This window comes from Phalacrocorax carbo, chromosome 1, assembly GCF_963921805.1.
Source record: "Phalacrocorax carbo chromosome 1, bPhaCar2.1, whole genome shotgun sequence".
Lineage (NCBI taxonomy): Eukaryota > Metazoa > Chordata > Aves > Suliformes > Phalacrocoracidae > Phalacrocorax > Phalacrocorax carbo.
Genome location: NC_087513.1, coordinates 189,486,966 through 189,514,803, shown reverse-complemented (window position 1 = coordinate 189,514,803; position 27,838 = coordinate 189,486,966). Strand labels below are relative to the sequence as shown.

General features: G+C 43.0%; 1 protein-coding gene across 1 annotated transcript in view; it reads right to left on the bottom strand.

Annotated features, from left to right (window-relative positions):
• Nucleotides 1-27,838, bottom strand: part of LHFPL6 (LHFPL tetraspan subfamily member 6) — a 153,049-nt gene that overhangs the window by 37,969 nt on the left and 87,242 nt on the right. The window lies entirely within an intron of this gene.

Sequence of the window (27,838 nt, the reverse complement as noted above, 5' to 3'; positions counted from 1 at the left end):
AAATACACTGCTGACAATCTTCAAATAGATTTACTGTATCACGCATTAAAAAAAGCCCTCTGCAAAGCTGTGCAGGGCGACGTTTTCTAATTCCTTACGAACTGTCACAAGACAAGCCTTCTGAGAACTCCCCTGTCATTACCCTGCCACTCAGCTGACACTAGTTCAGCTGATTTTGGATATTTCCCAGGGGCAGAATGGTGTAGGAACATAAACAACTTTATTGACTCTTCGCACCATAAAAATGAGTTGGGTGGACAGTTTGCAATGTAAAGTCCCCGTGGTAGGTACAGCTTGTCTATCCTCCGCAGAGCCATGGGAGAAGGTGTATTTGACACCCACCTTCTGGTGCTTGCCGTGACACGATGCCTTGAAGCAGGGGTGCAAAAAGCACCACACGCCGGCAATCACTGCATGCCCAGAGGCTGTGGTGTGGTGAATTAGGGGGGAGCTGTTTTGTACCCAGCTTTACATAGCTCCTATGAGCACAAGTCAAGACAATGTTATTCATATAATCGTAAAAATAACAGTGGCTTCCAAATGTTTACATGTTTAATTATATATAAGCCTTCCCCAGTGAGTACATCTGTCTCGTTTTGCTTTTCTCTGTCAGTCAAAATGCCTCTCGAATGCAGAAGGTGAACGCTGAAAACGAATGATGAAGATGAATGTCAGTAAAATTCTCCTGTCAGCAGGGTCCATGAAAAGCGGGGACAGAGATATTGGGATTTGTATTCTCTTCTGAAGTGTTCTCCAGGCTGGAATTGCCTCGGTTTGCAGCTTGCCCTTTTTAAGAAGAACTTTTGCTTTGGTGAATGCTATGCAATGAATTTCTTTTTCCTCCAGCATTTGAAATCAGGGACACCCCTTGGTCTGTTATCACCACCTAAAGCAAAACCCCAGCCAGACCTCGTTCCTCAGACAGATGATGCTTTTACAGACAGTGCCATAATACTGATGCTTTTTGATGGGAGTGGAAAGAGAGAAAGGTGGCATGATATTTTACTAAAACACCAGTTTTAATCAGAAGGTAGGAGTGAGCTGCCTGCCGGGACAATCTGCCTCATACCAACAGGAGAGACAACGAGAGAAGGTCAAGGTAGGTAAGTCAAACTGTTTTGCATTTGTGGCAGGTGAAGTGTTTGCCATGGGGCTAACACAGTTCAGCTGATATGGGGAAATTAAAGCCCTGCATATTTAACAGTCGATGTGATTCCTGCATTTCATGGATATTTCCAGTAAGTCCATTCTGCAGCCTCCAGGATCATTAGAGAGGAGCTGTCTACACACAGATCCTGTGGAGGGCAAGACTGATTTCTGTGTTCCCTTGTACCTGCTCAGCTTTCACTCACCCTCCCCAGTTATTAAAGGGGACATGGGAAACTGGATGATCTATTTAATGGCATTTTCCAGATGAAATTTCAAGGTGTAGGTGTCCAGAAACCAGCTGACTCAGTCCTTGCATGGGGGTGGTGGTATCAGGTTCTGGTGGCTGCTACTCGTCAGCAAGAAATGAAACGCTTAAGACATTTGCTTAGCATAGAGTCACAAAAAACTCCAATTTTGCCCAGAGTAGAAGAAAAAGAAAATCATCACAAGGTTTCTTGCCTTAACCTGTCATTTTTTATTTTAATAAGGCTAGTTTTTCTTGAGTTTCAGTACAGGAAAATCTTAGCCGACACATTTTAGGTCAGCCAGTGCGACTGATTTAATACAGATGAAAGAAGCTAGGGATGAAGAGTAGAAAAAATAAGACATTAATATACAGTAAATCTTATTTCAGCTCCTGGGGAGAATATTGCTTTCTCCAGGGAGCAAATGAAATGGTTATGTTGGGGAAAAAAGGTCCAAAGAGTTTATTTGTGGGTGTCCTTCCTTACCTCAACAGCAAAAAAATAGTTAATGCTGCTGCTTGACATCAACTTTATAGTCAAGGAGATTATCATGATCCTCTTATGCATGTAGAGCACAGCAGCACCTTTCCTAAAAGGCAGCAGACCGCAGGCTGTGCCAGGGATGGGACAGACTTGGTGAGCAGCCGCTCTGCTGCCTGCCTGGCAAACCTGTGGGTAGCCATTTGACGGACAGAGTTAAATTAGGTCAAATCACTGCATCAAAGCCAGGCAAGAAAAAGCTGTGCAGATGAGGAACGGTAGTTGCGTGACCAATTTAGGGGACGTTGCAGTGTGTGCAGAGGTTGGGTTAGATTTTTGCCTAAACCCTTGGGAGAAATGGATTATTTATTGGATTATTCAGCCAGTCATTTTAATGCAATATTTATTTCTGCATTAAACAATAAGCCTAAGATCTTTGTAACGGAAGAGGAAGACATTTGCTTGGTCTCAAGCAGAACACACAAGCACAGCCAGGTCCCACTTGTCCTCCCCCAGAAGTTCATTAGTGAATGAATTGCTCCCAACAGCTCTGTCTCTCTTTCTTCCCTGCCCTCCCCCTTTCCCGTCTTGAACTTCCAGAAGAGAATTGAGTCTTTGTTATCACTCAGGCCGTTGGTGAACTATAACCCCCTCCAGCAGCCTCATGCACCCCCATGGGCCACGCTCCAGTCCGGCTGTGGGTGAAAACAGTCCCCCTCCATCCCACCAGCAGGATCAGGACCCAGGGCTGGCCCATGCCTGTGTCTGGGTACATTTCAGGGCTCTTCAGCACAGAAGCAGGCTGGGGATTTGCAGCCATTGAGACGGTATCATCAGAGCATCTAAAGCATTAATGGGAGGAAGAATGGGTTTAATGGATGCTCCTTCATTTCTAGGCTCTCTTTCCATCATATGCAGCCCAGTCAAGGTGATACATTGGCGATGAAAATGTGGGAAGAAGAAGAAGCAGCCTTGGTTCTGTGTTTCATTAATGGAGTTTATGTTTTTCCCTCTGATCTTCTTAAGGACATTAAAAAATTGCATTGGATCCTAATTTCCTTTTCTAGATGTGAAAAATGCTGTGAGGGGTACCTGCTATGCAACCCAATTACGCTACTAATGCATCTGTGAAGCCTAATTTACAGGCACATTTTCAGATACAAGTCAGAAGGATCAAAATGCAGTTTATTATGGCTGTAAGGGGAACATGCTGTGGGGCCAGTCTGTACTCTGCGGCAGCCTCAAGGGTTCAGTAGCAATGAGCTGGACTACAAGGTTGGAGATGCTTTTGTCAAATTTCAATGTGCTTTGGATCATGTCTGCATTAAGAAAGAGATCACAATGGTTCTCATCAATGGTTGTGGAAACCAGATGTCACTGTTCAGTTGTTGAGGATTTATTTCCAGGAAGCATGTAAATCCTCTATTTTATCAATGCATCTCCTTTTTATAATATGAGTGACAGATGGAGTAAGTGGAAATTGCATAATAAAATGAGCAGAAGCTGATATCAGTTTGAATTTGTTCAGACACTGATGATTATCTCGTGCTTTGAATAACAGACATCTGCATGCCTCTCATCAAAGCAGGAGTCTTTGAGCTACCATGTCACAGCTGTGAGTTTTCCTAAGTTTCCCAAATCAAATAGCTGGTTTAACCACCAAAACCTCAGTGTTGTGGTATCTCAATAAAATTGAACAGCCTTGACTTTTCAGGACTCACTGGTTCCTTTGCATTAACATCAAAGTCCCACAAAGGCAAAACCCGCAGTGGGATTTATACCAAGTAAATAGGCAAATTAATCCGGAGCTCAGTGAGAGATTAACACAAAAGGGCAGAAAGGTGCAAAGCACAGTTTAATTAAATCATCATATTCCACAACAACCAGCACATGGATTATGAAGATTCAGCTTTATTAAAGTCATGGACTATACTTATTTTCGTAGAGAGCTGGTATTCCCATGTAATATCAAGTTCACTGAGTAATAATAATTATTATTATTACATGGCCCAGATCCAGTGTGATCACCTTATGCAAGGATGCACCCATGGTTTAGGTTTTCCAGCACTCAAAAGCACTGAGTAGAAATAATTTATCTGAAGTAAGAGCTAGTGTTTCAAGACAGTGGAGAGAAAGAAACATACCTGAACATCACCAGAGAGTGATCCAGTCCTAAATCAGATCTGCTTAAACTGGATCTGGACCCTACTTATCCATGAAGTCCACCTTAGGCTGTGATCAGTGATAGGGAATGAGCTTAATCTTGCTTTCTCCACCTCTTGAGGTTTGCAGGCTCCTCGAACTGATCAGTCAGGCCAGCCTGCAAGCTAGGTGGGCTTTTGCTGGGCAATTTTAAGATGAAAGCTGTTCTTCAGAATAGCCTTAACCAAATGTACCAGTCACAAAAAACCAGACACAGCTTGAAAAGCAGTGATGTGAACAAAAGCCGAAGGGATGGCTGAAACAGGAATGCTTGTAAACTAGGAAATGCAACTTTTGTGAGCTGAATAGCAGTGAGATGTTAGATAACTGGCATGAGCTAGCGAGGACATGGAGTGATGGGGAGGAGAGTTTGCATGGGAACTTGAGATGGGAACATGGGAACAAGGGATGAGCACAAACAAAGTGTTTATTCAGCAGATTAATGAAAAGTCAAGAAAGTAAAAAGCAATGGATTTTTTTTTTTTTGCTCAGAGGGGTAAATAAAATGCAGTTGTCTCATAGGAGTATTCACAGATTTATCTGTGCTGCTTAATAAACTCCACGCCAAGACACTGGGGCAATGTGCCATGCGTGTCTGCACTGGCCACCGCTCTGAAGCTTTAAACCTTTCCACTTGGGCCATGTTGCTCCCCTTAGCACCAACTCTGCAGGGTTCTGGGGGGAACCATTGATCCAGAAGCCTGCCCCAAGACTTCTCACAACTCTGCTGGTTTAGGAGTACTTTTAACTGATCACAGAGGCCATCTATGCCTCACTCGCTGCTCCTAACTCAATCAAAATAGAGGAAAATATTTCTAAAGCATGTAAAATTCAGGCCCTGAGCCTCTTCAAAGATCCCAACAGCTTAGTTACTATGAATCACTCTGTTATGAGTCATTATGAAATCTGTAAGGCTGCTTTTTTGTTTATCTAAGAACAATCAAAACCTTCATCACAGGACTCCCTTTGTGCAAGATCAGTTGGTCTATTGAACAGTTGCATATTGTGACATGAAACAATGTTTTTGAGAACGCTTTTTTCTTGTAATAGAGTATTAACTGCATTTGTACAATACAGGAGTACATTATTTTCTGCATGGTTTTGTTTCCAGCCACATTACCAGGCAGAAAAAATACTTATCATTCACAAATGTCAGTTCTGAAAAATAATTCTAAGGCACAATAAATCATACAACAAAAATGCTCTAAGAAAGCCCCTTACTGCTTCGTTCATGCCCTGGAGCTTGCTGATCGCTACATACAAAACACATGCTTATTCTAATAAAAAGCATTAAGATTTTATGGTACAGTGTCTCGAAATTGCTCAGAAACAACCTAGAAATGTCATTAGTGGGTGACTGTGCCATGTGAATTATAGCTTTTGCTCAGTATATTATTTCATACTCTGAGAAATTTGATATACTCAAATCATAATCATTTTTGTTTTCATCTGAACATTAATCCCGCTCCATCTATGGGTGAGTGACTAACCTGGCTCCGAGTTCATTCCCCTCAGAAAGCAGAGCACACGCCAGCACATTAGGAAAACAAAGAGCTAGTCTCTGTTTCATGTTAAGCTGAAAAGATCTGGTAAAATAGTTCTTGTTATATTTGGTACACCCTGAACGGCTACTTCGAGATAGCAGGGCAAGCACCAGTATTTCAGAGGAAAACGGGTAATAATGTGTTATTTTCTCATTTGGCAAAGAAGATGCTAAATAAATCATGCGAATTATTCAGTGCTGAGGGACAAGTTATGTTTTCTATTTCTGCTCTCTGCTCAGTCTGACATGACTTTAGTACATGCAGAGGTGAGAGAAAAAGGCCTTTCTTAATCTCTGAAATACAGCTTCCTCACTACTGATTGCAAATTGGTTTTTTCTAGGTGAATGGTCAGAATCTGGGGCAGCTGGAGCGACTGCGAGGAATGACAACTCGAGGTTAAATCAACATCTCTGTCATCCTAAAGCTTCCTCTACAACTGGGCAGGTCCTCCCCATTTTCCTACTTTTCCTTCCTGCATCTTTCCTAACGGGATGCTGAGCCGAACACTTGTGTTGGCAAATCTCTCTGCGTCCTTATGTCACCCCAGAAGTCCCAGTGGGGAAGATGCCCACAGTTGCTGTGCTTACATGCAGCCAAATCCTACTGGAGAGAGCATGTGGAGCAGACCCATGTGCGGCGCAAGCAGCCTTCCCCTGGATATTTATGCCTCCCTGCTCAGAGCCCAGGTCTGACAAAAGTTATGATACCTGAAAGTACTCTATCAGAACAGCAATAAACATTCACTAATGCAACAGAGTGCCCAACTTTCATGAAGCCTTACTTTAAAAAGAGGATTACAGTCCCCTTGATGTAGCATAAATCCTTGGTGACGTGCTGGATGCCATGAATCAAATCCACACACCACGAGCTGCCGCCAGACAGTGGCTGGCTCCTGAAGACAAGGGGAGAGGAGCGCAGGAGGAACGCCCCTTCCCTGCCTCCCAGTGCTCATTCAGCACAAGAGCTACAAGGCCATCAAACTAATCAGCATCGTAAAAACATGATTTCAATGTCCTTAACGTGTAATCTATGCTATGCTGCCCTGCTAATTTGTCTCAGCTGTCTCCTTCGGTCTTCCACACTGTAAGACAAACTAGATCGCTGCTCAGCATCCCGGGTAAACCTAACCTCCTGGGACACCTGCCTTTTGCCCTGGGACACATGTCCATCACCAGCTGAACCAACACAGTGACTCCATTCACGTCTGTCCACAGATCCACACTTTGACCACAGGACTGCAAGGACCTGCCAGCTTTCCCCTCCTCTGTGTGTGTGGCTTCTGCTGTGCCCTGACTGTATGCTGGGATGGGTATGCGCATCCCCTGGCTTAACCCAGGGACACAAGCGGGAAGGGTAACCATGGGACCAGGACCCCACAATGCACTGGAAACACCACTGCTCTGCTCATCAGAGAGGCTAATCCCAAAGAACTGGGGGACTCTGGGGGGAAAGAGGAGATGCTTATTGTTTCACTGGCCTGTATTGTTTTCTCAGCTGTGCCCAACCACATTCACAAACACACATAGGCTTGTGTTTGGGGAAGGCCTCAGTCCCCTTCTCAAAGGTAAGCATTTTGTCTTACCCACAGTACACACTTCGAAATGGAAGTTGTTTTGAATTGCAAAGTTAGATGTAAACTTGGACCGGGGATTGCAACTTCAGTTGAGAAACACATGCTTTTTAGGTGTTCTCATTACTCCTGATTTGGCTAGCTGGATACGTTTTTTTTGGCAATGATTGCAAAGCAGAAATTTTGTAATAGATAAATGGGAATAATTCTATATAACACAAATACAAAATGATCAAGTATAAATAGATCAAATATGAACAGGAGTAACAGTTACAATAGTCTGCATTTTGAGAAAGACTGCTTGTCTTTCTAGGAGGTTGGTTACAGTATCGGCCAGATTAATATTTCTTCCTTGAAGTCTGATTATCAAAGAATTCAATCATGGCTCAAAATAGAGCTAAATATTATACTTATATTGTTTCTCTGTAAATTATGAGCTTAAAACTCTGAGACATCACATAAGTACTGTATACCATATACTTCCAGCGCAAAACCAGAAAGCTTGCTTATTCCGTGTGGACGTTTGTAGAACATTAATTTTCATATTTCAAAGGTATATAGCCTTCCTACATGATCTATTAGCTACATGATGTTACAAAGTCATATAAAAAAAACAAGTCTCTGGTAAATTAAAAAGAAAGGAAAGATTCTAAGGAAAAATGTAAATGGAGGAAATGACTCAGACATGGAAGGAAATAAGTAATCTAAGCAGCTGTAGCGTCACAAATGCAAAAAAGAATTTTATACATAAGAGAAACATGGTCCCCAGTGGTAGCTATACAGCTGTGTAGATATAAAGATGAAGAGGTATAGAATTCATATTACAATGCCTTTTCCACTTGGAAAGATGCAGTCAACTTATGTCATCTTTCTTTAGAATAATGAAAGTAAAAACCCCCAAAATATGTCCCTAAGGAAAAGTAGCACTTAAGTATTATCATCTTAGGTGAAAATTAAATAAGGAAAAGGTTGAAGAAGTGATAGGAAAGGACAGAAAAGATACTAGAAGAGCAGACTGAGTTTAGTTCAACAATAACAGAAGATCCATATTGATCTGGAAATATGAAATCCATCATCCAATCCTTCTGTGGTGATGGTACTCTTGCTGCTACAATAACCTTGGAGCAACCAAAACGTGGAACTCAATTATAGATGGTGGAATAAAATAGATTGAATGGAACAACTTTATACCAGTATCTGCTATTTGTCAAAGAAGAAACACCCACCCTCCCCTTCATTCTAAAATGTTTCTTAGACTGAAGATGGAACCACTGCCCTAAAATGAGGGTGAAAGGCTTTCCTCTGCAAGGCCATGCCCCACGTAAATTTATAGGATGTATGAACTCCAGGATCTCATAATAAAAGTTTAAATTTTCTTTCCCAGGGATGAGTGTTCCATCAGTCAGATTAGGAATTCCTACCAGACTGACTCATCTCTTTTTAGCATCATTTGATCTTTCTGATCTACAACATAAAAGTCTCACGGCACAACCCAATGCTCACAGTTCACCTGCCCTTCATTTAACCCATGGTCTTTTTGTTTTAATAAAATCTTGAAAAAAAATCTTATCTTTCAAATTATGAGAATTTTTTGAATTCTCAGAAATGGAAATAAGGAAACCAAGTTGCAAATCAGGAAGCTTTTTTCCCTAAACTCTTCCACACAGTGACATATAAAATAAGTCCCAACAGACTGAAGTTAATTTAAACACCTTCTACATTTTTTATTAGACATTTCTTTCTTGGCTTTCTAAAGAAGTTATGGCTTAATGTGCCTAGTTTTTCCTTCCAGGATGTCACAGTGGCTAATATGCTAAAATTCTTGTGGATTCCTCACTATTAGGTAGAAAAGGCTCATTCTTCTCTTTATTGAATTAGCTACAGGAAAGACACAAGATCTTTGACGCTTAACAATCTATAGTCAAATGCAGTGAGACAGTTGCAGTTTTATAGAGCATCCTTCACTAAATGAAATCCTAACAAATGAAAGTTCAGCACTTAGAAATACACATCTGTTCAAACTGTCATGTAAAATCTTTTGCCTTTAACTTCTGTTATATCAAAATTTCCACTTATATCTAGAGCTACAGAGTCAGATTGATTGCCAATGTTCGAAATGGATGAGTCCTTTAAAAGCTTTCTCCTTTAAAAGCATTTTATGCGGTCTTCAAAGCAATAACATCAGAGACATTAACAGTTGCAGAGGCATTATTTTAAAGACCACACAGAAGAAAGGAAATATTTTAATATTAAGAAGTCTTTTATATAACCCTCTCCAGTCAGGAAGTAGGGGGAGAACTTCTGCTAAACCTTTTCAAAGTATGTGATCCAGCTTTTGCTGCAGATCCTGGAGTGTCTTAGGCTGGGTGTCAAACTGCATTAGCTCCCCTTCCATTGCTCCATCCATGAGGAGGGAAGCTGAGTGTGTTACTGCTGATGGCATATGGACTGTGACAGCACCAGTATAGGAAGGTGTATCTTGGAAAGTGCAGCAGTCAATATGCAAAATATAAATCGATTACATTTCTTTGTAGCTTTAACAGCTGTTGCCTGCCAGACTGAAGCTGTTCAGACTTGGTTACACATTCTTGAGAGAGCTTGGGTGATGTAGTAGGACTTGCTTTCAGTAGGCATTACCTATCTTCTGTCAAATCTTTCTTAACCTGTGTGTGCAGCTATTCACACAGCTTCACTTCCAGTAGCCACAAGCCTTTGTGAGGAAGCACACACTATGTTGCAGGCTAACTTCCAATAAGAAATATTTCCCTGTGACCAAACAGTTATGTATAAGCAATGCAGTGTCAACAACTGAGAATACTGAAAGATTCCCAGAATGCTCCTTAGACCTTTCTCACCTCTGATGACGCACTGTTGGGTGAGATTTGCATTTTTTTTTTGAACTTTGTGCATCACAAATGTTCAGGGGTTTCAGATCCTGAATCTGAACTGAGCTTTAACTCATCCACATTTTCCTTGATGACAGGGTGGAAGCTGTGATATGTTGGGAGTTGCTTCAACAGTCACATTTTTTCAGGAAAAAGAGAGTGAACTAGTAAGAATCAAAGTGGACAGTAATTGCCACCATCACAATTGGCCTGAGAAAATTAAAAGGAAGGTTACATTTGCTTACCAACCAAATTTGTGCAATTCTTAGTACACATACATTTCTAAGATACCCTCAGCAAGCCTTCTGGCTAATACCAATAGATACTATTATGTACAACCGAGAATGCAGTATGAAATACGATATTGCCCCTAACACTTTTTACTCAAAAAAGCCAAGGTGGAGCTCATCGCATTGTTAAGAAAACAACCTCTCTGAAGTAGCAGATCTCAAATCATGCTCACTGATCTCAGTCTGTGTCCTTACCTGACACAGATATTGATCTGCAGTAAAAATGAGGACAGAGCTATGCAGAGGCTCCTCCAGCATCCAGACTGAGGGACCTCCTCACATGCCAAGGGATTATATGGAAACTATCTCACTGTAGCCCCCTAACCTCATACCAGGTCTCACCAAGCCATAGCGATTGGACAGGATGGCACTGGTCCACTTCACTGCAATGCTCCAGTACTTCCTTCCTGTTTTTCCTGACTGAAGCCACCTGTTCACAGATTTATTTCTCCTGTCCTTATTTATTGTTGGTTCACCTTGCTTGAAAAATGGCCACTTCCCTTCTCTGAAAGGTGCCTAGTGTTTTCTAATATCACCTGAAGGAAGTCCTTATCAACTGCTGTAATATATTTGGCATCTCCATAAAGCAGCACACCTTCCTGGACCACAAGAGGAAATTACAAGCCTCTAAATATCCCTGCCTTCTTGTCACCCTGCTCTCCAAGGAGGCATCTCAGGAGGATGAAGGCAAGAAGCCTGCCAAAGTCTGGACCTGTGCTGGGCAGTGGGGCAAGGAGCGGGGAAAACCCACAGTGCTACTTCAGGGGTCTTCTTGCCAGAGCTGTTGTACAAGCAATCCCCAATTTCAAGTGCATGTTCAAAAGACAAACAAATGCTTAGATGCGTTCCTTAAGCAAGCTGTGTGTTACGTGGGTTTGCTTTGAACTGGAAGAGAAAAAGGGTGCTAGACATCTGGGACTTTCCCACTAATGTAGCAATGCATTGCCTGGATCTTCCCCTGATTATTTTAATTCTGCTGCAAAATCTGAAGGAAAAGTTCAAGTATATTTCTGACAATCCAGCTGCATCAGAAATGCTCCCAGTTCTACCACCTGACCGTCAGGTACTTCAAAATTAAACTTCTGTCCTTTCCCCTCCCCTTTCCAAGGCTTTATTCATGCTGGAGAGTGTCACAAAACACCTGCAAATCAGACATGGTAAATAAATTTGTAGAAATGCTCAGATAAAAGCTCTTCTCTAGCAGGTTAACAGACTACTGCTGAAGAAAGAAGGAAAGCGTCTCCTCTCCCCACACCACCCAGTGTTTAATAGATGTATAGTCTATGTGGTGGGAGCAGATGTCACAAAAATGGCAGGAACTGTGGCCAGGGTGAGTAAAATGCTTTGTCATGTGCGTTCCCAAAAGAGAGGGAAAATATGGTTCATAATTATCCGACAGGCAACCTGCAGGTCTTCCCAGCCTCTTAAACTTTGTTCCAGATGCAAATAGTACTTGAAAAAAATCATACTCTAAAAAGAAGAACTTGAAATATAATAAGCTTCTACGAACAGCTTTAAACTTAGGAACTACGTTTATGACACTTTAAATACAACAGATGGATCCACATAATTAGCATCTTATCTGCATATATCTGTAGATAAGAAAAGAATACTCTTAATGAGCAAGCGGGGAGCCTGTATTTTCCCAAAACTCTGAAGTCATTGAGCCACAGATCTCTCTTTGCACCAATAAAATTTCTGCTGGCATCACAAGCAGCGGTGCAGGTTGAGGATGCTTTAATCCTTTAAAAGTGAAGACGGCTTTTAGATGCCCTGCCTCTCTCACCTCCCCACCTCCCCACTTTCTGTAATTCAAAATGTGAAAGGAAGAGCAAGAACAACTTTAGGAAAGAACTAACCTTACTTCAAACACTGTTAGACTGTCTAGACTTAACTTGTTAAAACCTCCACTAATTAAATGGAGCCTGACGGAGCTCCTGCTATGAACCTGACATACTCAGGTTTCTATTGTAGCCAGTAGTTTGCAGAAAAGCAAACCATTTTTGCTTGTATGTCATGATGGATGCTCCAGGCACAAGAAATACCAATGACAGATCACCTTATTTCTTCTTTCAGAGATCAAAATTAATCTTAGCAAAAAAGGAAGAGAAGTCAAGAGATTATATGGGCTTATAAAAAATGTATAAAGGAGAACTTATCCTTGATTCTTGAACATTCAACTTTTTGTGCTTTAAACCAACCAGAGTTTGGGCTCCAATATCAAAGCATTCATACACTGACTAAAATGAGCCTATAGCTCTTTGACTTTCACTCATCCTGCCATGAACCATTTAGGCAACTGAACCAAAAGTTATACATCAATAAACAACGAGCCATAAGGGGGGACGATAATAGTTAAAATGTTGTCTTACCCTTACTCAGATAGGAAGAATATCCACCTGAATGTTGTTTTAGGTTGCTATTGCTGAATTACCTCCACATAAGCACTGTGAAAGAAGTAAGTATTGAGGAGATACTGGAGGAGACAAGAGCTGTGGACTGGTGAGCAGCTTCCATAGGTGAAAGATGTGGAGGAAACACTCTCTTTCAAGGGTCAGGTTTTTTCTTTTGTATTTGTACTGTATACAGCAAAAAAAGGTCTGAACACTTTTTGTAATTTAACTTGGAAACTGGACCAGTCTTTTTAATTGATGTTTTAGTAAAAACCAATTTATACTTGAAGTTGTGAATTTGATAGTTTCTGACAAACTTTAGAAGGAAAGTCAGATGTAAAGTTCAGATTTGAATAATGCAAGTACTGAGCAGCAGGGACAAGCAGTTACAGACATAACGTGTTAAAGACGATTAAAGTCAGAAAGATGTGTCTGCAGCTTCAGCATGGCAATTCTTCTGGCATTTTTTTAATTTGAAGAAAATTAAAGTAGGCACTGTATGACAGCAAGAGGAACCGCAATAGATTATAGCTAAAACACATAATCTTTCTTCCTTCCTTCCTTCCTTCCTTCCTTCCTTCCTTCCTTCCTTCCTTCCTTCCTTCCTTCCTTCCTTCCTTCCTTCCTTCCTTCCTTCCTTCCTTCCTTCCTTCCTTCCTTCCTTCCTTCCTTCCTTCCTTCCTTCCTTCCTTCCTTCCTTCCTTCCTTCCTTCCTTCCTTCCTTCCTTCCTTCCTTCCTTCCTTCCTTCCTTCCTTCCTTCCTTCCTTCCTTCCTTCCTTCCTTCCTTCCTTCCCTTCCTTCCTTCCTTCCTTCCTTCCTTCCTTCCTTCCTTCCTTCCTTCCTTCCTTCCTTCCTTCCTTCCTTCCTTCCTTCCTTCCTTCCTTCCTTCCTTCCTTCCTTCCTTCCTTCCTTCCTTCCTTCCTTCCTTCCTTCCTTCCTTCCTTCCTTCCTTCCTTCCTTCCTCCCTCCCTCCCTCCCTCCCTCCCTCCCTTCCTTCCTTCCTCCCTCCCTTCCTTCCTCCCTTCCCCTCTTATTTCTTTCCCTCTTTCTTTTCTTTCTTTTCTTTCTTTTCTTTCTTCTCTTTTTGTCCTGCTTCCCGCCCTCCTTCCCTCTTGTTCTCTTTCTCTCTCAAATCCCTTTTGCTAAGAAATGGTATAAAAAGAGCAATAGAACAAAAGAAACTGCCATGCCAAAACTATATCAATAACAAGTTTGATAGCTTTTGATATTCAGAATAATTTTAATCTATTCAAAATCTGTGAGTTTCAATGTATTCAAATTTTATATTATTGAAAAATCTGAAATTTTGGACTGGTTTATCTCAGTATTTTTCATCCCTGATTTTGTTTCAAGACACAAATGATAATGATTCTTTTTTGCATATTAAATGATTTAATTTTACAGGAGGACTAATCATATTGTCTACGATATGCCCTTTCCAAAGAACCCAAGAAACCACTTCTGAGCTTAACAGGGGCATTAGCTAACACATGATAGCACAGAGAGCGCTGCTTCTGATGACATAAAATTAAGGCGCCTATTTTGAATGAGAACTTTTTGACAAAACCGTGCCTGTGGAGTGCAGACTTATTTCAGGCCTGTGCCGTGCCTGCAGGACAGGCTCAGCTGGGTGATGGAGGAGCCCACAGGCAGCTCCCACTCAGCACCAGCGATTACACACCTGCATGGCCTTGCATTTATCTGACAGTGCAGCAACAAGTTCTCATGCAGACATCCTCTCTGTTTGGCAGTAGAAATGATGAATGGAGTTGTTTTCTTGTAAGAAAAACCCTGTAAGAGCTCAAATGACCAAAATGGGGTAACCACTGCAGAGACAGGGTCTGCGTGGAGTGCTGTGCCCGGACTGGAGCTCCACACCGCACCGCACAATTTGGCGTCCCCAGCATCTCACAGCAGACAAGGTTATTTATGTTATTGCCTTGCTCTTTATAGTGTTGGATCCAACAAATGGCACCTGAAGTAATACTTTACAGAGCCTGAGTGCCTCTCTTACCAGGGTCATAATGAACCAGCACCTCCTCATACAACACAGGTGCCTATGTCTCTGCCACAGAACCAAGGCTGTTCTCCCAAGAAAGCCACCTGTTTTTAAAAAGTGGTTTTGAACGAAGCTATAGTGGGTCAGTGCCAAAGAGCGGAAAGAACAGAACTGTTCAGTGGTCTTCTATACACATGGGTGCTGTTAATGTTGCAAACCATATTTCTAAGTGACTTGCAGCTAGTGAAAAGATCAAATTTACCATTTCAACCTCTGCTCTAAATTCCTATCAGCTTTATCTTTTCACAAACACCTGAGAAAAAGTGATAAAAACTAATGTAAAGAAAATAAAGAGAAAATGCCCCTTTTCAGAAAAAATAGCAGGGATCAAGCTGGTGGAAAAAAACATCTGCTGCTGGGTTTCATGTTGACATTTCTCCCCACAGGAAAAGTTAAACTCTTTCAGCCAGGATTCGGTGAGACACAAATAACAGTTGGAGGAAAGCAGAGAGTCGCTGCGTTATTTCATTTGGCAGTAAGTGTTGGTTTACCCTCCCTAGTGACCCTCCCAGACACCTGGAGGGAGGTTTGGAGCAGAAGAACGACCTAGGCTGAGCCGCTCTGCAGCCACGTGCATGGGTTTTTAGGGTTCCAGGGGGGTGGATTTGGTGGTAATTCCTCAGGACTGGGTTACAGCCTCTGCAGCTTCACCCGCCTCGGGGGATCTCAAATCAACAAATATCCATGGCATAAGTGGAGAGCTGACCCTCCTGGACAATTTAAATGGCAGGCTTGCCAGGGTAAGTAAGTAAACTTTAGAAAACCTTACAAGGTGGCTCATGCTGCTGGTGGATGTTCGAGAAGTACACCAGGGCAGACACCGCAAGTCCACAGCATGTGTTGCTGCCCTGAAGCTGCCACCTCTAAGCCTTGGACCTCATTTTTCCCCCAGATATCCCCCGTTCTTTTAGGCATGGACTGAAGGTAAAATAACATCTTGTGAATTTACCAGCTGATGGCTGCCTGCTTAAACCAGGTGTCCTTGTGACTCTGTGTAGCTCTTGAATTCCTGGTCTACTGCCATGCAAAAGTGAACTGATTATTTGGGAGCAGTTTCAGGAGATTCTGATGCCAGCAATGCTGAATACCACTGAGGATATTCTGATCCTCATGAGGGCTACTGACACCTTCATCCACTGCCGAGTCAACAGAACGTACTGGTTTTGGCTGGGATAGAGTTAATTTTCATCATAGTAGCTAGCATGGGGCTGTATTTGGGATTTGTGCTGAAAAGAGTGTTGGTAACACAGGGATGGTTTTGCTATTGCTGAGGAGGGCTTACACAGAGTCAAGGCCTTTTCTGCTCCTCACCCCAGCCCACCAGCGAGTGGGCTGGGGGTGCACAAGAAGCTGGGAGGGGACACGGCTGGGACAGCTGACCCCAACTGACCAAAGGGATATCCCACACCATATGATGTCATTCTCAGCATATAAAGCTGGAGGAAGAAGAAGGAAGAGCAGGGATATTCAGAGCGATGGTGTTTGTCTTCCCAAGTAACCGTTATGTGTGATGGAGCCCCGCTTTCCTGGAGACGGCTGAGCACCTGCCTGCCCATGGGAAGGAGTGAATGAATTCTTTGTTTTGTTGTGCTTGCATATGCGGTTTTTGCTTTACCTATTAAACTGTCTTTATCTCAACCCACAAGTTTTCTCATGCTTACACTTCTGATTCTGTCCCCCATTCCGCCGGGGGGAGTGAGCAAGCAGCTGTGTGGGGCTTAGTTGCCAGCTGGGGTTAAACTACAACACATAATTAACAAGGCTCAAAATCACCTATAATTAGAGTTCTTCTGAAACCTTCCCTTTACTTTGCTGACAACTCTCTGCCATAATAGTGACACAAAATCTCCATCATTCATGAAAACCCTAGTTGAGAAAAGATTGCCATTGAAACAGGGAAGAGGTTAGAATCAGCTGATATTTCATCTACGACACAGATGAACTGCATCTATGAAGGAGAGCTCAGATAAGACACAGTAAGCAGTTTCCAGAGTTTCCATTTTTCATTCCATTTTCCAGCTGGTCTGAGACAGGTTCAGGAGGCACAAATGACTTCTCAAAAGTGATCAGACATGAAGGGAATCAGTAACCCAGGCAAGGCTGAGCACCAGCTCTTGGAGAATCAGAGTATTTTACTCTGGTGAGTAAAGAACTGGCTAGTGAAATATTGATGTAGGATTCATGAAAAAGAGGAGTTGTTACATGAAATACACATAATAAAAGATTTTCCAGGCTATGAAGAGTATTGTCCAGAATATTTAGCATGTATAAACCCCCAAAACCCAGAGATGCTGACAATTATGTCTGAATGAGTACAGAGAAAGTTTTAGCACTCCCCTGCTGACTGATGTATTTTCCTTTCAGCATTCAGTTTCAACACAGGCTGGAGAGTCATTAAACGTCAGGAGAGATCCTGTTTTCGAAATGAAGATGTCTGCGTGGGCGTAAGATTAAATGTTCCCCCACCTTTCAAATGACTCAATGTCTGAAAGACCCAAATGCAATATTTTGGTTGAAATGCTGCTTAATCCAAGCCTAGCCATAACTTTAGCCATTCATAAATATCTGCAAAAGGGCAAAGTACGCTATCTGTCATTATACTGAATTAGGAGATTTTTATGTCCCTTCTGTTCAGTGCTTGGTTCTCTTGGCTGTGTTGTCAGGATTAAGCAAAACAGCACAGACAGCAGGATTTTATAATATCCTTGACACGGCTGCTACCACCTCTAGTTATTATTGGAAAGCTACTTGTCTGAAGCTACAATCTGTTTAGCAAACGACAAAAACACAAAGTTGGGAGAGAGAAGAGCAGGAGGTAATTTTCAACAAAAAGTGTGAATTGTAGTTATGGGAGGCAACTTGTATATTCAGAATTTGAAGAATTTTGTGGGATTAAATGTGGGCATGGGTCCACAAAACTCAATGTGCAGCTTGGCAAATTCAGTAGGAATTTGACCATGGCTTAGCGCCTGTCCTGGGTCCCTCTGGTACAGGTGACGTTGCAGTGCAAAGATCCAGAATTAATGAATGCAGAATGACAACCTGATTTCTGTCTGATAACTAATTGGTGATGAGAGCTGTTCCCCCGGCGCGCATCCGGAAACGCACGCTGCAGCAGGCATTATTAATGAAATGAGGAGGGCTTAACATGCTTCAGCTGAGTCTATCCCTGGCATTAAGTGCTCAGCCTCTGAAATTCAGCCTTCTGCGAAAAGCTCTCCACCAGCAGTGAGGCAACATAATCACTGGTTACTTCTGAAATTATTGACCATGGGTTATGCCCTCTGGATTTCAAAAAAAAGCACCTGTGGCTGCGGTTTGCAGTGAGGTTCCGTCACCAAAACCACTGCAGGCCATGAAGACTAAAATATCATGCCTCGGAAATTCACCCTCGAGTTATTTGATGGATAGAGTGTATTCTTGTGAGTACAGCATGGTGTTGACTCACATCCACCAAACTCCAGCAGCTACTAATACCTGGAGTAGCAGAAAAGGGACTACAGAGGTGGGGCGAGACTTTCCGCAGACTGGAGGAAAGCCATGAAGACGACATCTCAACTCCTTAACATTCACAGCTCTGCAGGGATTTAAGGCAACATTGCTGCCCCAAGGGGAGACCGAGGGAGCTCCCACCACCTGTCTGTAAACTCACAGCTTGTCCCAGTAGGTGCAGCTACATTCCTCTTTTCCCACTGGAAATGCAGGGCTGTGCTTCAGACCTTCCTCGGGGCTGAACTCAGCCTGCTGTGGGAAGGCAGATGGGAGGAGCTCAGTCCCACTGACTGTGAAGCTCAAAACTCATCAGGCAGACACATTATGGCAACAGTTACAGTTTCCCTTCTCTGGGGATCAAGGCTCTCAAATATTGTATTACCTTTCTTCTAGCAAAACCCATGGTATTTATTTTCTGTTACACGGGGTATACATTATCTGCATGAATCATTAGTGCTAAACAGCGTTACAAATGAGAAAGCAGATGATAGTGTTGTTTAACAGCATTAAGCTATAAAATGAAGGCTGCTTGTCAAGCGAGTAAAACACCCGAGTTGAAATTGAAACAGTGCAGCAATGAAAATACAGCAAGAAATAATTATTGAGCAATCCCCTATATTATTTCTAGCAGGGTTATGTCATAGTTGGGTCCTGCATCTAAAATGAAAGCATCATTGGCTTGGGAAAAAAAAATAGATAAAGCCAAAAACGTTTCATTTTTTTTAGTTTTTGTCAATGAGACAAAAATCCCAAACAGATTTGTTTCTGTGACACTTTGAACAATAGCAAAGGCCGTGCAAAGCTCATTTTTGGCACATTTGCACCAGGGCAGTGCCAATAGCCCATCAGTTCATGCATCCACCCAGGGCACCTCAGCAGCAGATTTTGTTCCCTCCTGGCCTCCCCTGCCCCGCATCAGGGTCATCCCAGCCAAGTCCCAGGGCTTGGACTTGCCCCATTTTGCATGGAAGAAATAACTATTCAGTGAGACAAAGAGCGAAAGAGACTGTAGTCTGCCTGGGAAGGGCAACTGTTATTTTTTCCATCCTAGTGTAATGACTATTTAAGTACTTTATACTCAATAAAATAGCTTCCACAAGTAGGACCGAAATCAGCCCCCCGGAGAGCAATTTAGCTCCCCCAGGGGACAGCGAGGGGGGCACCTGGCTCAAGCTCAAGTCCTTTCAGAGACCTCCTGCCCCTCACCATCCCCCTTGGTGACCCTCATCCTGAAAAGATCTTCAGCAATTTCAGGGCGAGCTCCCAAATACTTTCAGGATGACTAAAAGTCATGCTTTTCAACACAGCAGCTACTCAGCAAAGGGGAAGGGGAGGAGGAATGCTGCTTGGTGCAGAGGCTTGCACAAACCAGAGCGAGTGCTTTATGAGCCTGGTTTTGTTGTTGCCTGGTTCACTGGCTGCCAGGGTTTCATTAATCAACAGAAAACACCATCCCTGGCTAATTTGGAAAAGTCAATCTGTTATGAGCTTTCCCTTGCTAGAAATTATCCTGGATGAAGAGATCACCACGAAGAACTCACCAGAGTGAGTTTTAAAAACAGGCTTTCAGCAGTAACCTGAATTGTCAGGTGTCAGACAGCAGAGGAGTCCCCTGTTAATGCATTTTACAAGTAAATCCTCTGCTCTCCCCACGCCGCCCTCACTGTAATATCTATCTATATCACTATTACTGTTTTCCTGACAATTCCTCTAGCTATCCGAAAAGAGAATTTAAATGTCCTGCTGTTCCTCTGAGAGTTTGTCGTTTGAAGCACATTAAATCTTACTCAGCTATGTGTACCTTAGAGAAAATAAACTGCTATGCCATGATTAATCACCTCAGATCCAGATATATTTGTGAGGTGGAGATGCACTGAGAATGACTGAAGACATTGAAGGCTATTAGAGCAAATTGAAAAAGAAAGAGAAAAATGAAAGCCTTTGTGAACTAACTAGAAGGGGGATGGGTTAGAAACAACCAGAAACCAGGATTAAGAACCACAACCCAAACAGACCTCTTCCTACTACTTGTGAAATGATGACACTGAATATCCTACTGCTCTTAGGGAGAGGGTGGAAATTAAAACACATGACAATGATTAGTCACATAGGATAGGAGAGTATACCTTGATACTGCAGTGATGAATACCATGTCAGGAAGGGAAGGGAAGATGGTCTATAAAGGAAAGCAGAGCTTCTATGTGAAAAAAGAAAGGAGAATATGATATAAAATTCTGGTACTTAAAATGAAGAGGGAATAATACCTATAACGATCAGATTCCATCCTTTTAAAGAAAGATCTTAGTTTAACTGTGCCTGGTCTAAACCACTACCATCCTAATAGACTTTGAAATTGCATTTTCCAAGCAAAAACCACTGTTGTAGCAGCTGCTTCTGGAAAATTTATGTGCCTGGAATGGCATATACCTGCTATGCAGTTCCAGCAGCAGCGATCTAGCACGAAAGCCACTGTGGAGTGAGACCAGATGGTAAGACAGAAATAGGAAGATTCTGCAGTTTTGTTTTTTTTTTAAATAAAGAACAACTGGGGGGAAAGCAAAGAAAGCTAGGAAAAGACAAAATGCAGGGGGAAAAACAAAAGAAAATGAGAGCAAAGCCTGGTGGAGAATGAAAGGGTATGCAACTTGAAATCAAGGTAAGATAACCACTCCTGGACTGCACACAGTTAAAACATTCCCTACAGATAACATGGACATCAAAGCCATACTCTGCTTTTTGCAGTTTACATGTGTTTGTTAGCACAGGTTTCTTCATTCAGTGACTTTTCCTCAGTTTGACTCTTCAGATGACATCCCATGGCTTTAGTACCAGATATCTGAAATGAGAAATCATTAAATTCTGCTTTTTACTTGTAAGGTTCCTCTCACCCTGCTTTCCTTGTTAGACAGTTTTCACACACAAGCTTCATTCCCACAAGGGGTGCTGCTACCAAATGTTTTAAAGGGTTTTCTACATGACCAAGGCCTGAATATATTATCACACACACACACTACCAGTGCTATGGTGCTGCCCAGAAGGAGGTGCAGTCCATGTCGGATCAAAAAGCCAAGAAGGAGTTCAAAAGTCAAATACAAACCTCCTCTGAGGTGCCACGACCTTGTCTCCTTAAATCTTGTTGGTTTACCCCCTCTTTAGGGAGAGACTGCCACAGCCTCTTGTTTTTATAGTTTCTTTTTCAACAGCATCCAGTGGCCCCGAGGAATCATGACTCCAACCAAAACCACACTGCCACTGCTCCCAGCAAGGACCACAGCAGCGGGGATCATTGATGACCACCGACTGCATGGTGTCTGGCACAAGACCAGCACCATTTGTCTTGTTTTGTTAACTTCACAAAAGGCCTGGGTGCCTCTCAGCCACAGAGTCACATTAGAAAATAAGATCAGATTAAAAGGCTCAGGGCTGGTGCCAAAGTTATGTTCAAACTATTCTGAATACCTGCAATTAGCTTAAATATTATAGAACAGCAAGCTGCATCCTAAACTCTATCCCCTCTCCCACTTCATTTATTTTACATTAAGCAATAAATTCCTTAAGTTACTACTGAAATCCTTTCTCTGAGCACCATAACTAATTAATCCTTCTGCAAATGGATAGTGTTGTTCCAGAGGAACTCAAATACGGTGCTTGTCAGTTCATTTGATAGTGCTCGATACATGTGGCAAAGCCACAACTTTGTGATCAAAGTTGCATGAATACTTATCTAAATGAAAGGCCTCTTAGAACTACAGGGGACATATGTCCAAGGCTGTAAACAAGCACATGAAAATTCAAAGAATCACAGAATCACAGACTGGTAGGGGTTGGAAGGGACCTCTGGAGATCATCTAATCCAGCCCCCCTGCTTGAGCAGATACACCCAGAGCAGGGAGTACAGGCAGCTTTTGAATATTTCCAGAGAAGGAGACTCCACAACCTCCCTGGGCAGCCTGTTCCACTGCTCTGGCACCCTCACAGGAAAGAGGTTTTTTCTCATATTGAGGTGGAACTTCCTGTGTTCCAACTTGTGCCCATTGCCCCTTGTCCTGTCATTGGGCACCGCTGAAAAGAGTCTGGTCCCATTCTCTTGACACCCACCCTTTAGATATTTGTAAGCATTGATAAGACCCCCCCCTCAGTCTTCTCTTCTTCAGGCTAACAAACCCAGTTCCCTGTCTTTCTTGAACTGGGGAGCCCAGAACTGGACACAATACTCCAGATGTGGCCTCACTAGGGCAGTGGAGAGGGAGAGGATAACCTCCCTCGATCTGCTGGCCACATTCTTTTTAATGCATCCCAGGATACCGTTGGCCTTCTTGGCCACAAAGGCACATTGCTGGCTCAGGGTCAGCTTGCTGTCCACCGACCCTCCCAGGTCTTTCTCAACTGAGCCGCTTTCCAATAGTTCAGCCCCCAGCCTGTACTGGTGCAGGGGGTTGTTCCTCCCCAGGGGCAGGACCTTGCACTTGCTTTTGTGGAATTTCATGAGGTTTCCCTCGGCCCAGCTCTCCAGACCTGTCCAAGTCTCGTTGGATGGCAGCACGGCCTTCTGGTGTATCAGCCACTCCTCCCAGATTTGTATCATCAACAAACTTGCTGAGGGCACATTCTGACCCTTCAACAGGTCATTGATTAATATGTTAAACAGGACTGAGCCTAGCACAGACCCGAGGAATGCCGCTAGTTACACGTCTCCAACCAGACTCTGTGCCATTGATCATGACCCTCTGAGTTCTGCCCTTCATCCAGTTCTCAATCCACTCACCCAACCCACACCTCCTAAGCTTACCTATGAGGATGTTATGGGACACTGTGTCAAAAGCCTTGCTGAAGTTGAGGGAAACAACATCCACTGCTCTCCCTTTATCTACCCAGCCAGTCATGCCATCACAGAAGGTGATCAGGTTCGTCAAGCATGATTTTCCTTTGGTGAATCCATGTTGACTGCTCCTGATAACTTTCTTTTCCTCTACATGCCTGGAGATGGCCTCCAGAATGAACTGTTCCATCACCTTTCTGGGAATGGAGGTGAGGCTGACTGGCCTATAGTTTCCTGGGTCGTCCTTCTTGCCCCTTTTGAAGACTGGAGTGGTGTTGGCTACCCTCCAGTCCTCAGGCATCTCTCCTGTTCTCCAGGACCTTTCAAAGATGATGGAGGGTGGCTTAGTGACAGCATCTGCCAGCTCCCTCAGCACTTGTGGGTGCATCCCATCGGGGCCCATGGATTTGTGAGGATCCGGTTTGCCTAAACGATCTCTAACCCAATTCTCCTCAGCCAAGGGGAAGTCCTCCTTTCCCAAGATTTTCTCTCTCACCCCTGGGGGCTGGGACACCTGAGGGCCAGCCTTAGCAGTAAAGACTGAAGCAAAGAAGGCATTCAGTAACTCTGCCTTCTCTGCATCCTGTGTCACCAGGGTTCAGCAGTGGACCCACAGTGTCCGCAGTCTTTCCTTTACTACTGATGTATTTGAAGAAGCCCTTCTTGTTAGCCTTGACACCCCTTGCCAGATTTAGTTCCAAGTGGGCCTTAGCCTTCCTTGTCGCATCTTTGCATACCCTGACAACATTCCTACATTCCTCCCAAGTGCCAGGCCCTTTATCTACATACTGTAGACTTTCTTCCATTTGAGTTCTTCTAGAAGTTCTTTGCTCATCCATGCAGGTCTCCTGGCTCCTTTGCTTGACTTCTTCCTCATAGGGATGCACCAATCTTGAGCTTGGAGGAAGTGGCACTTGAATATTGACCAGCTGTCTTGGACCCCACCACTTTCTAGAGCCCTGACCCATGGGATTCCTCCAAGCAAGTCATTGAAGAGGCCAAAGTTAGCTCTCCTGAAGTGCAGAGTTGTAATCCTACGTGTTGCCCTGCTTCTACCATGCAGGACCCTGAACTCTACCATCCCATGGTCACTGCAGCCAAAGCTACCCCCAACCCTCACATCCTCAACCAGACCTTCTTTGTTTGTTAGTATAAGGTCCAGCAACACATCTCAACTTGTTGGCTCCTCCACCACCTGTGTCAAAAAGTTATCCTCGATGCTCTACAGGAGCCTTATGGATTGTGTGCACCTCGGTGTGTTGCTTTTCCAGGAACTATCAGGGTGGTTCAAGTCCCCCATGAGGACCAGGGCCTGCGACTGTAAGGCTACTTCCAGCTGTCTGTCGAAGGTCTTGTCGACTTTCTCTTAGTGATCAGGTAGCCTGTAGCAAATCTCCACAACAGTGTCACCCATATTTGCTTGCCCCTTAATTTTTACCCAAAATCTCTTGACTCTGATTTTACTGATTCTCCGAGCTGGCACTCAGTCTCATATCTTTCACAGATACGCTGCCATTGCATGTTACAAAGATGCTGCTTCTTTGCTTTCACCTTTCCCTCAATAACAGCCTTCTCGGCAGTAAACAGAGGATGTAAAACATGAATCCTATCACACAGTGAATGTACATTAGGAAAAAGGCATTGTCCACATCAGCTGCCATGTCGCAACTTTCAAGAAGTCCCAGAAACAACAGCATTTTGAGGCCAAGAATTGCTAAATGATTAAAACTCAACCAGATGCACTGTGCAGCAGCAGCAGCCTCTGTGGAAAATTCACAAAGGTTATCCTTTGAAAATGCTAATCAAAGGAAAAATGATTCGCTTTGGTACCAGCCAGTCTTTAAAATAACAAAGAGTGTGCTCATTTGGTTTGCAAGACTATTTGTGTAAAGACAGGAAGAACATCGGTTTAGCATAATGATGAGGTCATGTTGTCAGAAGCCAGACCAGGCGAACGTGTCCCGAGGGGCCACTGGTTTAAGGCAACAGAAAGAATCACCGTACTGGATGGCAGGGATTATTTTTCACTCTGCAAACAGCATGCTTCAGTCTGCATTAGTGAAAACTAAGGTACAGAGTGCTTTTTCACAATTCAGCAGCACGTGGGCTTTGGCACTGCAGAGTCCATATCCTTTTCTAAAGCCCAATGAATAATAGGTATTGATCAGCATTACAAGAAGTACATGTACACTATTTCAACCAAAATGTTTGGTTTTGAAAGCCAGTACTCTAGCTGAGAACACATCCCAAAACAGAGAAGACATTATCTTTGTTTTCTAGTAGTTCACCAAGAAATTCCCAACTTTCTCCATGCTTGTCATTCTTAAAGCTCCTAGCCATGTCTGGAAGAGAAAGAAATCCCTGCTCACAGATCAGAGCATGACCAATATTTGTAAATTATTTTTAATTCAGAGCTGCCGTAGAGAGTAGGGTCTGGTAATTCCTTAGGTTGTGCTTACACAGGCACAAGACGGCCAAAGCCTGACTTCACTGATTGTCCAAGGAGGCAAAGCAGGTTTAAGTGCAAAACTATTAAAATATGTTACTGTACAAAGAAGTACTGCTGGGAGAGTGCAGTCCTCATAAATACATCTCTGCAAAGATAAAGCAGTGACAACTCAAGTCCAGAGAAGCTGTGGGATCTCCGGTCTTGGAGGTATTCAAATCTCACCTGGACATAGCCTGAACAACTTGCTGGATCTGCTTTGAGTGGGGACTTGGACTAGAGACCTCCAGAGGTCCCTTCCCATCCACGTGAACCTGTGACTCACTTAAACCAGCTTGGAGCACATGCAGAACTGGCTGCAAGCACCTGTACTCGTGCAGATACATCTGTTCCACAGGGGGAAAGAAATAGAGACCATTTCAAACAGGAAAACACTCATCGCTTAACCTTTCTGATTCCGCTCAAGCAAGGTAGGTATTCGCTGCATTTTGCAATTCAGGGAACTGAGTTGCAGAGGGCTGGACAAATGTATCCAAACCCACACAGTAAACCAATGGACAGTCCCAAGTCTCGGGGCATTTCAGTCGGTGGCCTTGCCCTTAATCCTATATTCCATACTATTTCTCAGAAGAATCAGGGATTATCAGAATATGCCAGTTAAACAGAAAATGGATCATATTTTGACCCCATTCACAAGAGTTCTTTGAAGTGGTTAATTTGTTTGTGCATTGTAATTTCATTTACACACAGTTCAAAGGTGGAGCGTTCTCGTTTTTTATGCAAGCAATTAGAGCCTGTGCTTTTTTCCAATTAAGTGACCCTCGGTTTTCTTCTAAGGGGTTGTAAACCAGAATTAAGATGATTCCAGGGGTTAAAAAAAATCTATAGTAGCAATTCATACTAGTTGGCCCCAGATGAGGTACTGAATTCAGATGATGAAGTGAATTCCTCTATCAAAGGGTCTTATTCAACTGAGGTGTGGGAATACCCTCCTGTGATAAAAGCACATATTAGTCAAGAAATAGCTTTCAAGGATGGCTGCTGCCAACCAGCATAAATCAAGGACTGCAATTGATTAACTAATTTAAACACTAAAGACAGCTTTGGTTGCTATGGCAATAAAAGAAAGGTCAAAACCCTGATGACCTTGGAGGCTCATGATCCTCTGGAGATTTCAGAAACTAAAGTCTGGAAATATATTAAAAGATATAATGCTAGCCAGATTGCCTTGTAATGGCTTGGCTGTTTTGTCAGCTGGAAGACAGACTTCACAGCATGTTTCGTACTAGTCTCCAGCGTGCAGCTAGCTCTGACTATCAGATATCTTTTCAGCATCAAAAATAGGCTGGAACATCTGAGAGCCTCAAACATTTCCTTTGAGCTCCATCATTGGCCTGTTACTCTCAAATATTGGTTCCCTTTCTCATCGAGCACTTTATAAGCAAGTTCTTATCACTAAGTTAGCTTCCTGGGTAGCTGCTCCTAAATTCATTGTACTTTTCATCCTACATACTCCTTAGTGGTTTGATTCAGAGCCTTTTGATGCATAAAAAGTCACCTTAGAAAGTGGCAGAAAAGCAGCACCTGAACATCCCAGGACACACCAACACAGCCCATAGAGCTCAGCAGTGCTCAACCAATTTGCACCACCAAGGATGTGGCTGGTCACACTTATGAAATACCTGGCCGACACCCAACTGCTGTTTGATCTCAGCTGTCTTCAGTCATCATTAGGAACCTCCTGCTTTTACCTGCCCAACCCTGAGAGCAGCAGGGAACTTAGAAACTCTGCATGTATCAGGTCTGAATTCAGCTGTCACATTTTATTAATCGGCATCTGAGAGGCAAGCAAAAATAAGATGACACTGTGTCCACAACAGCCTGATTGTGTAAAACATTTGCCAAAAATGCCTTGAATTTTGGTAATTACACAGGCCAGCCTATTAGCCTTTTTTGTGAAACATGCTCTTCATTTCAAGACACACAAAATAGTCACGTGTCTTCTGTTTGAGTACAAACACTGATTTCTTTTGTCAACATGGTAGGCAGTTTTTCTGAAAACAGAGCTACTTCTATGCAGAAGGGCTTCACTGTTTCAAAATAAATGCTGTTTCCAAGCAAAAAGCCTCAGAACATCAAGATTATGCTATTCCCCATTGCATTCATAAAGATTCAGATTACATTCCAATCTTACTTTCTAGAAAATATCTAAGCATGCTTTCCCCAGTTTTTAATTAAGATGTTTATCTATAATTGGCATTAC